At 35.6% G+C, this 10,634-nt stretch overlaps 1 protein-coding gene across 1 annotated transcript in view; it reads left to right on the top strand.

Annotated features, from left to right (window-relative positions):
- Nucleotides 1-4,840: 4,840 nt before the first annotated feature.
- Nucleotides 4,841-10,634, top strand: part of LOC142334872 (hepatic sodium/bile acid cotransporter-like) — a 66,363-nt gene continuing 60,569 nt past the window's right edge. The window contains exon 1 of the mRNA XM_075383198.1: nt 4,841-5,141. The gene's annotated coding sequence lies outside the window, so the exon portion shown is untranslated. The remainder of the gene's footprint in view (nt 5,142-10,634) is intronic.

The following is a 10,634-nucleotide window of genomic DNA, read 5'->3' as shown; positions in this document are numbered from 1 at the left end:
CCTTGAAAATTTTGGTACTATAGGAAAAGCATCACATAATTCTTAAGTTCGCCAAAAAATGAAAAAAACCGTGTTTTTTTTCAGGGCAGAAAGAGCGTAATCATTTGATGTATATAGAACGGAAAAATTTTCCAAAATTCCAATTTATTTTTTGAAAACATTACTCCGACAGAAACCAAAAATCTAAATAAGTTTTCAAAAGATACAAACCAGCCTTCGCTGAAAACAAGAGCTTCCAGATTAAGCAGAGTAAAATTTGAATATAGATTTGGCAACTTGTTTGATACTCAATGCTACCAAAAAGCTACAAACAAGCAAAGACTTGAAAAATTGTCAGAATCGGCAAAATTATTATTATGTTGAAACGAAATCAGTTCTCTGGCAACGTGCCATTACGTCTCTAGCTTTTCAAAGCAACTAATAGGTGGTTTACACAGTTTTCATTGATTTTTCTCCCCAAATTATTTATACTTCTGCAACATATCACGGACAATTCTTCAACTTTTTTCCAATTATATCAAATTTGTCATTGCCAAAACCCAGTACAAGAGTTTTAAGTTTCAAAAAGACAGGAGTTCATTAAATAATTGAGACTCGTACAAATGTGAACTAAATTTCACAGTCTGGTACCTATAAACAGAAAGTTTTTTTTTCAAATTTGGGTTTCTGTGGTCTACTCAAAAAATGAAGATTTTTGAACAAGATCTGCAACCGTTGTTTGTGTTGAAATGGGATGAGTTGCATAGCAATTACAACATAATTGGCTCTCAAATTCCGGCTGAGCGTTGTAAAATATTTAACCTGCAGCATGCAGCAAATCGGTAGTGTTTAAACTTCTAAATGTCCGTCTCGATACGAGCCTGCTGATCATATCACTTCAGTACTTTTAATTTGAAGTCTCTCATTTCGTCAGTTTGATATAGGACAGAGATCAAATCTCAGATCTGTTTGATAGTGTTGACAAAATGGAGAGATTTGTACAGTGTTAACTTGGTTTGAAGAGATAAGTCAAGTCATAGATTTCTTTTGAGTGATGTCAGAAGAAAGTGACATAGGCCAAGTCTTTGCAATATATGGAAGTTCCTTTTAATGTTTTCAGTATCATGAACACCTAAGTGCTTGACCTTGCAAACAAGATGAACTTATTCACCACCAATATTTCAAAAGCAAATTTTCCTAGCCTTTCCAAACAAAAAACTGAGTTTTGGAAAATTTAAACAGCATTTAATTTCACATGGCTCAATTCAGATTGCACCAAAAAACTTTCAGTAGAGTTTGCAAATACTTTCTCACTTTTTCCCATCGTCAACAAAAGTGTAAGAAATTGAAACACCAGCAGAAGGAGGTTGCTCATAATGAAAATTAAAAAAGAAAAGGTTACAAGTTCGAATCCTCTGGAACGCCACTAGAAACTGTGGTTCGTGTGGATAAACCAACCTAGAACTATTGTTATGTTTTCGTTAAATAAGTAGCTAGCAATTGTAAAAATACTCCCTCAATTCCAAGGCCTGCCAATTTGTTAAAAATTTTGAGTGTTGAATGCAATCCAAACCCATGATAGATATAGGCAAAATACTTCCTCACCCCTGCCGTAACCTCGGAAATTTCTTCAAGAACAATTTATAGAGTTAATGAGAACCAACTTTTAATGAATCCGATTTTACGAGGAGAATTCAAAAATATATGGAGCATTGAATTCGTTCAAACACTCGGGACGTTTTACTCAAATTGCAAATTGGACAGTAGAACACAATACAGTTATTAGAGCCCTTATTAAATGTTGCTAAATTTGCTGCGTTCCTCCATAATATCGGATACGATGAAGTTCAGCAAAGATTTGAAATATTTTCATCAAAAAAGTCACCAGATACTCAGAAAAACTTGAGATAAACTTACCAATGAAGCTTGAGATAAGGTGGCTCGGAGTTCGTCTGCTGTAAATTTCAAAGCATTTAAATTCCGTTGTGCACGTCGTCAAAAATACAATTGCATGTTGATAGATTGTCACAACAAAATCATTAAAAGCGTTCGTAATGGATGAGTACCCCTTTATATTTTGTGTTTTCTGATCACAAGTCGGTAAGCTCGCTTTTAAGTTTCTTAATATTGCGGAAACAACTAAATGCATTAGTAAAATATGAGTCAAACCAATCAAGATACGTTGCTGTGTTGTGTTCTATCGACACATCTACATCTCTGCTAGGTGCTTCCAACAACGCAAGGGGAATCTTCCAATGGCGTGCTAAATCATTAGTGCCTTATTCAGAGCTTGATAAGGGTTGGATTATTAGAAACAAAACATACATTCCTTTTCGTTCATTTATTAGTTTAATAACTGGATAAATATCATCAAAATAATTATGGAAGAAATCTACAGAGTCCCGAAATTTTCTATCTAGTGTTAGCGAAAACAAATTAGAAGACTAAACATGACAACTGATAGAGATAAAGCTTAAAAGAGGTAGAAACGTAGAGCTAGTGTATCTTAAGGTTTTGACCACTTGCAGGTCAATGCAAGTTTTTATACCACGATGGTCACTAAAATCAGTTTTCTAAAGTAGTTTACTTGTAGAAGATCGTCAAAATTTGCAAATACTAAGTCCAACATATGACCAACTCTGGGTGACATTGCTAATTACAAATTTTGAACTTGCTTATTACACTATTGTTTTGAAGAATGACGTCTCCACAATGTGCACTTTTTCCTCTGCTGGTAATGGCAAACTATAGTTTTGATAGTTAATTTCAAATCAAAATCAGAAAAAAAGTCAAATTCTTTTGAGGCAAACAAGTTGCGGACAATGTTTAGAGAAAAACTAAGCAGTTGTTTTCTTTTTCTTGCGGAAGCAATAACCTGAGCATTGATCGTATTGAATGAGAAATTTATTCAATCAAGACCCACCATTTGATTGATTGTCATAGCTTTAACTTTGTATTAACTTTCTTAAATTTATTTTTGGTTCAGCCACATTGAATCTTTTCGAAACTTATCGTCAACAGCTGCTTCTTATTTTCTTCTCAATTAAAGATAACTCCAGTAAAACTAATATCTGCTTACGTCGCTGCAAATTGTATTCAATGGCTTTGTTTAAGAGTGTCTTATTATCCCAAAGCGACGGAAACGTCACCAAAATTGGTTGTTGGTTTGTGGAATCAATCTTTCCTAATCGAAAGCAATCTTCATCAGCAAAGTTAACGCCCATTTCGTCAGCTAGATTTTGTAGTGTTTGTTTGACCTTCAATAAACCTTCATTTAAAAATATTTCGTTGTTTTTAGGTAGACCAATGACTTTGAGTTGTCTCAAAAAATTGTTTCTGCTTGTGGCTGACTTAACATTTTGTCTTCTATTTGTCGTGTAAATTTTCACCAGTCTGATGTTCAACACATTTAAATTTAATATGTTTTTCGCGGTAATCTTTTTTATCAATATTTCCATTCGAATTTTTTTTTCTAATATGACATGATTCATTGCTTTTGAAAATGAACTTTTTTTAGATGTAGAGAAGTCTCTTTCAGCAAGCGAGGTAGCCAGTCCTTAGTCAGTTTCCCAGTGAAAGCCTTGTAATCAACATCATTTTTCATCGCTAAAAGCTGCTCTTCCATACTTGGATAGTCTCAGAAGTTGAGTTGATTCTTGAGGCCTTGAGGTCGCTTTCATCATCAGTAGTCATCATTCAAAATATGAAAGTATTTAATAAGTTCATCACAACAATTAGGCCAAAGGAATAAGAATGTGGCCGAACCATATTTTCTGTTAAGTTGATAAAACGGAAGTGAAATGTCTCCAGAAGTTCAAAAATTCATGCTTTTGTAACATGATTTGTAACATGATCACAAATCATGTTTACGAGGCAGAATTTACGCTGTACCTATCTTTTTGCTACCCTTCCTTTGTGTATGTGGATTTTTGCTTTTTCACAATTTTTTTCCTCTAACTCTCTATTTGTTAACTTCCACCCCTGTTAGTTGACAGTTGGATTTTAAAAAATTCTATAATTGTTTGGTAAGGGAGAGCTGCATAAGGTTTTGCAGCTAATTTTGGCTTATAAAAAAGAATACATCGGAAAAATTTATAATAAATTTTGGTCAATTTTTAGCCATGACTGCCTCGAAAACTTTGTGTTGCTTTCCGGCAAGGATGATCAAATTTTGAAACGCTTCATTGCGGCACAACAAAACAGGACGAAAGTTACTTTTCTTTTAAAAAAAGTTGACAACTTTAGAAGAATTTCGGTCTTTTCTATTTCTGTGAAATATCGGTGGCGTAGGACGTGGTATTTGTTTACTGTTATGGCTTTAACATTCTCCTTCTTGCTAAAGTAACGTTAAGAATCTACTCTACTTAATCAAGAAGGATTTCCTTTGAAGTTCATTGCCTCATGCTTGCATGTATCATTTCGTTCATATGAAATTAGAATTAATACTCCTTCAGTAGAAGTTGTACGTGGAAATAGTAACAGGCCATGCCCATCTTAGGTGTAAATGAAGCGTGCGTAATTAAAATTAAGGCAGGAAAGTTGGGAAATTGTGCCGTATTTTAATTCTCCCAATCGTTTTCTCTATTTTTCCTACCCCCTCGTTCTTATCGTAACTCTTAGCCCAACCCCCGACATTAACTCCGCAATCCCCAAGACCCAATAGGTTCCCTGTGTGTTCCTAGCTTTTTCTGTTTATCACTGCCCTCTTCTAGCTACCCTCCTCCCTCTTGTCTTCTGTCTTCTCTTACCTGTGTAGTCTCAACAGTTCCTCGAGCGGAAGCTAAAATGAGTTGACAGCTAACGTGACGACAGCCACAGGACTACAACTCGATTAGCCGATTTGAGGTGAATTAGCCGAAATTATTGTCATTTACACTTTTACACACACAATTAATCTTCATTCATCAAGTTTACAGTTGCTATTCTTTGTTTTTTGTTTCTTGATTATTTCTGGACAATTTTTTTTGTTCGCTATCTGTAGTAGCTTAAATAATAATAAAATTAATTACACGACCAATAGTATGGCATTCATTTCATCCACTTTTTTGGTATCGATCAATAGTTCCTCGCTTATTTTTGTATAAAACCTTTTTTTGATGAAGTTATATCTTGAAGTTATAAATTATTTCTCTAAAGCACATTATTAAACCTTTCAATTTCAAGTGAGTAGAATTTAACTTTATAGCCACAGGTTTCCGATATTAGGAGTCGATATTCAGAAATAACCGTTTTGGGAAATAGCTCCGGTACAATTTGAGCCAAATTTAAGAAGTTTTGTTTGAATTTTGACACAGGACGCTCAAGTCAGCAACTGAATAATCTCGAATATCTTGTTTTCCCTCTTACTTCTCAACAGAGAAAAGCTGTCCAGGAAACATTCTTTCCCGGACAAACAACAATAATGCCAAACAATTGGCTAGTATAATTTTGCAATAGTTGTATTTTTTCGGTCAAAATTTCCGCCCTAATCTGTTGTTATTTTGACTCCAATTTAATATTAAGTAAAACGACCCAATTACCCGCCTTAGGCGCATAGCCCTAAGCGGTGCTGTACTACGGCCTTATTAAGTTTTTTAAGTTTGGACAACATTGGGTTAATATTTTATGCAGGATATAAGTTACTTAAATAGTGAACATAGCGTGTCACATAGAGTCTGTAGATTTACGGAACACAGTCAGATTATGCCAAGTGGGACTTCTGCTAAATGTGGGGCAGTTGACATTTTTGTGTTTATCGTCACAAGGTGAGAGATAGGACAACTAGAGTGAGAGTGAGGGATGGGAGGAACGCGGGGGAGAAAAGAAATATGCGCTTCCCTCTCTTTTCCTGTCCTTCAGGGCGTACAATTATTGGGCTCATATTCTGTTCAGCCCATCTCGCTTCTTTGCCCCCTTTCTATCACCCCTGTTTCCTTCACGCCCTTTCCCACCTCTCCTTCTTCCATAGTACCCCTTTCTTCGACGTCGCCACATTGCGGCCATTGTACAATTTATTTATTATAGCAATCAAACGCCTCAGGTAGGTGTGTTATTATTGTTTTTGTTTTTGTTGTCTTTTTTTGCTCCACCTTTCAAACATGGTTCCAGTATGAGCTCAGATTTGGTGTCACCGGGGCAAATAATGGCTAATTTTAGGTCAATTTGAAAGTGGAAATTAGGTCGAACAAACGCAACACAATCAGCGCCAAAATCTTTGAAAAACTCGAAAGCAAATACATGTAAAAAATGTGTTAAAGTTATCGACTAAATACCCCCATTTATTATCTGACATTATTCCTATCTTATTCGTGAATTGGGGGACATACATCAAAGATTGTCTTCTTAACTAGCCGAAAGAATTATTTTTTAATGCTTCTCAGAAAAATATAGGTCACTGCATATAACAAAAGCGTCCGGAAAAGTTTAAACAAAGAAATTCTAGCTTTTTCTTTTGGTTTTTGATCGATCCCCCCGAAAAAACAATAGCCAGAGTTATGAATACGTATAAAATGTAAGTTTAGTCAATCCCGGGTCGAGATATATTCTGAAATTTATTCAAGAAATCGGCTGAAAAACAATGAATTTTCAAATATTTCTGAAATCTGTTTAAATGCACTGAGGGTTTGTAAGAAATGCGCTGAAATCCTCTGAGTTTTCTTAAAGAATTTCACGTCATTATAATACCTTTCTCGCTTTGACTGAGACTCGAACTTTGATCTACTGTTTGTTAGTCATCACCTAAACAACTGTTCCAAGGATTTCCAGCATTTTCTTAATTAATTTGATTTTAAAATAAAAATGAATTGTTTTGTAAAACAAGCATTGAAACGTGCTGAAATGCGCTGAAATTATGTAACAACCGCACTGAAAAGTCAGCTCTAAGCTTAAGCTCTGACGGCTCGATCTATATTGCTAAGCATTTAGCCGCCGTGCCTGAGCTTGTTGTTGTTGGCCTCTATTCCTCGACTGCTTGGCCTGAATCGCCAGCCAGTAGATGATATCCTGGCAGAGTAGGAAAAAGTGCTTCTAGTACAAATTTACAGCTTTTTATAGTGCCGATTTATTTTGCTTGCCAAGCTGGCATAGCCTGATTGGCTGATTCACCATGTTGACATGTACTACAGCAATAGCACAGTAAGAATGCAGCATGAAGCACTAAATAGTTTGAGTTTGGTGTTGTATGTAGCAGCAATGCTGCATCTCATCCCTGTTCTGAGAAAATTCAAATTTTTTCATTTTGTGAATATCAGTTCTTTACTGTTGGATACATATATCGTTCTCTTCTTTTACCGCTTTGTTGCATCCAGTTATTGTATTTTGTTGACACATCTGCCACGGCAATGATTCAATAATCTTCAGGTACCAATGTGTCGGAAAAATCTGCTTCACCGAAAAGCCATTTTAGGCAAACAAAGTGATTCAACGCCTTTTGGCGTTTTCAAAAATGAACGAATATATTTGACTGATTAATTGAACATCCTAGTCCGAAGTCAGACTAATAACTACTGACAACGGCAAAAAACAATGCTAAAAATTTATCATCCCAGGGAAAAAAATGAAGAAACTAGTGGTAACAGTTAACGAAGGGAAGGAAATCTCAGGATCTTACGGTGTGAGGTTTTTGCTGCTCGGCGCATCAGATTTTAGGGTAGGAAATAGACGTGGATAATGAGATGCTGAATTCGAAACAAGTATTTAATTACAGTCACCACTATCTAATACAGCACATAATTGTATGCAATAATAATTTGATGAAAAAAGCTGAGCATTAGCTCTTAGGGCTTGAGCTATATCGCTAAGCATTTAGCCTCCGCGATCAGCTGAGCTTGCTGTTGTTGGCGGCGCTGCCTTTGTTGCTTGACCTGAATCGCCAGCGAGTAGATGGTATCCTGGCAGAGTTGGAAAAAGTGCTTCTAGTACAAATTTACAGCTTCTTATAGTGCCGATTTATTTTGCTTGCCAGCTGGCATAGCCTGATTGGTTGATTGACTATGTCGACATATACTACGGCAATAGCACAGTAAGATTGCATCATATAGCATTAAAAATGTTCGAGTTTGGTGTTGTATGTAGTAGCACTACTACAAAGGCGACAAACCTATTTAAAGTTTATTTAAAGAATAAAATTTGTTTAAGCAGTTGGTTCTGCATTTGCACAACTAAAAGACAAAAAGTGTCAACGTGATTCATAAATTTAATGTACAATTGGAGAAAAATATGGAGGTGTTTAAAAATTTGCTTTTTCATTCAAGCAGCCTCATTCTCAAACTAATTGCTCAATGTTCGATAAACTGTTGTTTTTAGACAACAGTACGGCTAGTCCCATAAAGTTGCAGCGCTATCGAACGTTTCTAAGGTCAAAGTTCAATTATTTAACATGCAGAGGTTAGCACTTTGTTGCTCATTTGCATGTGAGGAGTTTTTCGAACGTTCGCTTGCATTGCAACTTTATGAGATAAACTATGCTTTTTATCTGTTTGAACACAATGTAGCAAAAACGTGATACTTTTGTTGCAAACAAATACCAAAAATGTCACTTTCGATTTTTTGCAACAAAAATGTCACGATTGAAAACTTTGCAAACAGAAGCCTTCCTCGATGTTGTCTCAATAGTTGGTGCGTATCGTTTTGGTGTGGAGTATAAAGTTTTCCATCGCACAAGACTGATTATTCATTTGCAGTTTGCTTCTTTTGTGGTTTTATGTACTTTGGTATAGATGGTTCTGGCTCAGTATTAACTATCCGCCATGCTTCTCACAATTTTTGGTAGGAAAAGTGAGTTTTTCTGAAGTTACGACGTTGCCTATATTCTTATTTCCTGGATACTTGTGGAATGTATTATCTGAATGTTTTCATACTTCAGCTTCCTATTCAACACCTTGATCATAATAGCGGTCTTTCCTCTAGAGGTCACATTGAAGTCGTCATAATTACCTATGAAAAGACGCATCCAGACAATGAGAACTTGAAAATGATGAGAGCATGCCACGTTAAATACTACAAGGCTCTCATTTTTGGTTCGGTTGAAAATACTAATGACCAGGCTTTACTTCGTTCATCATGACTTCGTCTATTGGGTCGTTATATGACAGCGTCCTCATTTCAGCACTGATTACAATTGCTTATGAGAGACCTATTTTTCTATTTTTTAGATGTCATTAGAAGTTTGACGGAAAAATATACAGCATAATCAGTTTTTGTTGAACAAAGTTTCATTTTTTCTTAAGAAATGAGTTTTCTGCGTAATATTTTTTGGAGTTCGCTTTTTGTTTTCTGTTCGTCTCAAATTGGACAGAACAGAATAGATTTTTGACTAGCAGCCGAGCGTCCAAGAACACAAATAAATAAACTTTTATTAGATTTTTCAACTTTTTTTGTTTTTAGTTTTGGTCGTGTAATAACAGTGCACGAACCCTAAATCCCCTGAAACTCATGAAAAAAGTTCTGAATTGTGGCTCACACAAAATTGCTTCTTAGTATATTTGCCGACTGTCTTTGAAAACGCTTCAGCCATTTGAAAAATACTGATCAAAACGTGAGTACGGCGGGGAAAAACAGGCAAAGAATGGAAATTTTCTGTAAAGAAAAGCTTCAACCTTCAGAGTGGTGGTAAAATTTGCGGTGAAAATTGGGAAGCGAAAGGAGAAAGGAGAGGAAACGCCTTTTCCATAATTCACAATTTCCCATTTGTCGTCACAATCTTCGTTTTTCCTTTTTATTGTTTTTGCTGTTCCTTCCCCCCGTTGTGTGTGTGTGCCGAAGGGGATCTTTTGATTGAAACAGAATTACGGGAATTAAAAGGTGAAGAAGAGCTGAAGAAAAACAGAGCAAGTGTCGCTGAAGAGTGAACAAAATAAAAATCACCTGAACAACAAAATCTGCTCAATTAATCGCCATTTTTGAAGGCGAAAACAACAAATATATCACTTGGATGCTTTCCATTACCACCTTATTACAAACAACGATTTATGGCTGTGCCATTGTTTTTGAAATAAATTCATCGTATTCTCCTGAAATGCGTTTGTGTTTCCTAGTTTGTCCTGCTCTCAAAAGAGCCTATTAGAGCTAAATTGCTACTCCATTTCATACCTTTTAAATATTTCATTTTATCTTTAGTACAGCTACGACGTTTCTTCGCTCCCGTACAATTTCCTCAAGTAAAATCTAATTAAATGGCTCAAACACAAGAGCTCTCTTTCACATTTGCAAAATTTCACTTCCTTCATACCATTTATCTCTGCAGAAAAATAGTCCATTTGTTTCCATTTCGTCCAGTTCCTTTTTCAAAACGGTCCATATTCTTTCAAAAATTTATCAGCGGCTGCGATAATTTATTGGTTTTTGTTATTAATATTGGTTATGATCTATAGTTGTCAGTATAAATCTTGTATCTACTTTTTTGTGCTGGCGATGAAAACATTGTTTTCCCAAATTTTCTCTCTCCATAAAGTTTCAATATTTGTTGAAGAGGTCCAAAAATTTTCCCAGTTCAGCGTGCATATCATTACGAGCCTCCAGCAAAGTAAAACAGACCATTTGGTCCATTTTGTATAGTAGACAAATTTTGTGGATTCTAGTTTCACTTATTGGTCGGCCGATTCCACAAAATGGCTTTTCGTCAATCTAATGGACAATTTCAATTTGGTAATGTTCACTGCATTAGAAATTTGAGAGGG

Source organism: Convolutriloba macropyga, chromosome 2 (genome assembly GCF_964194025.1).
Source record: "Convolutriloba macropyga chromosome 2, txConMacr16.3, whole genome shotgun sequence".
In the NCBI taxonomy this organism is placed as follows: Eukaryota; Metazoa; Xenacoelomorpha; order Acoela; family Convolutidae; genus Convolutriloba; species Convolutriloba macropyga.
This window is presented reverse-complemented; position numbering and strand designations above follow the sequence as displayed.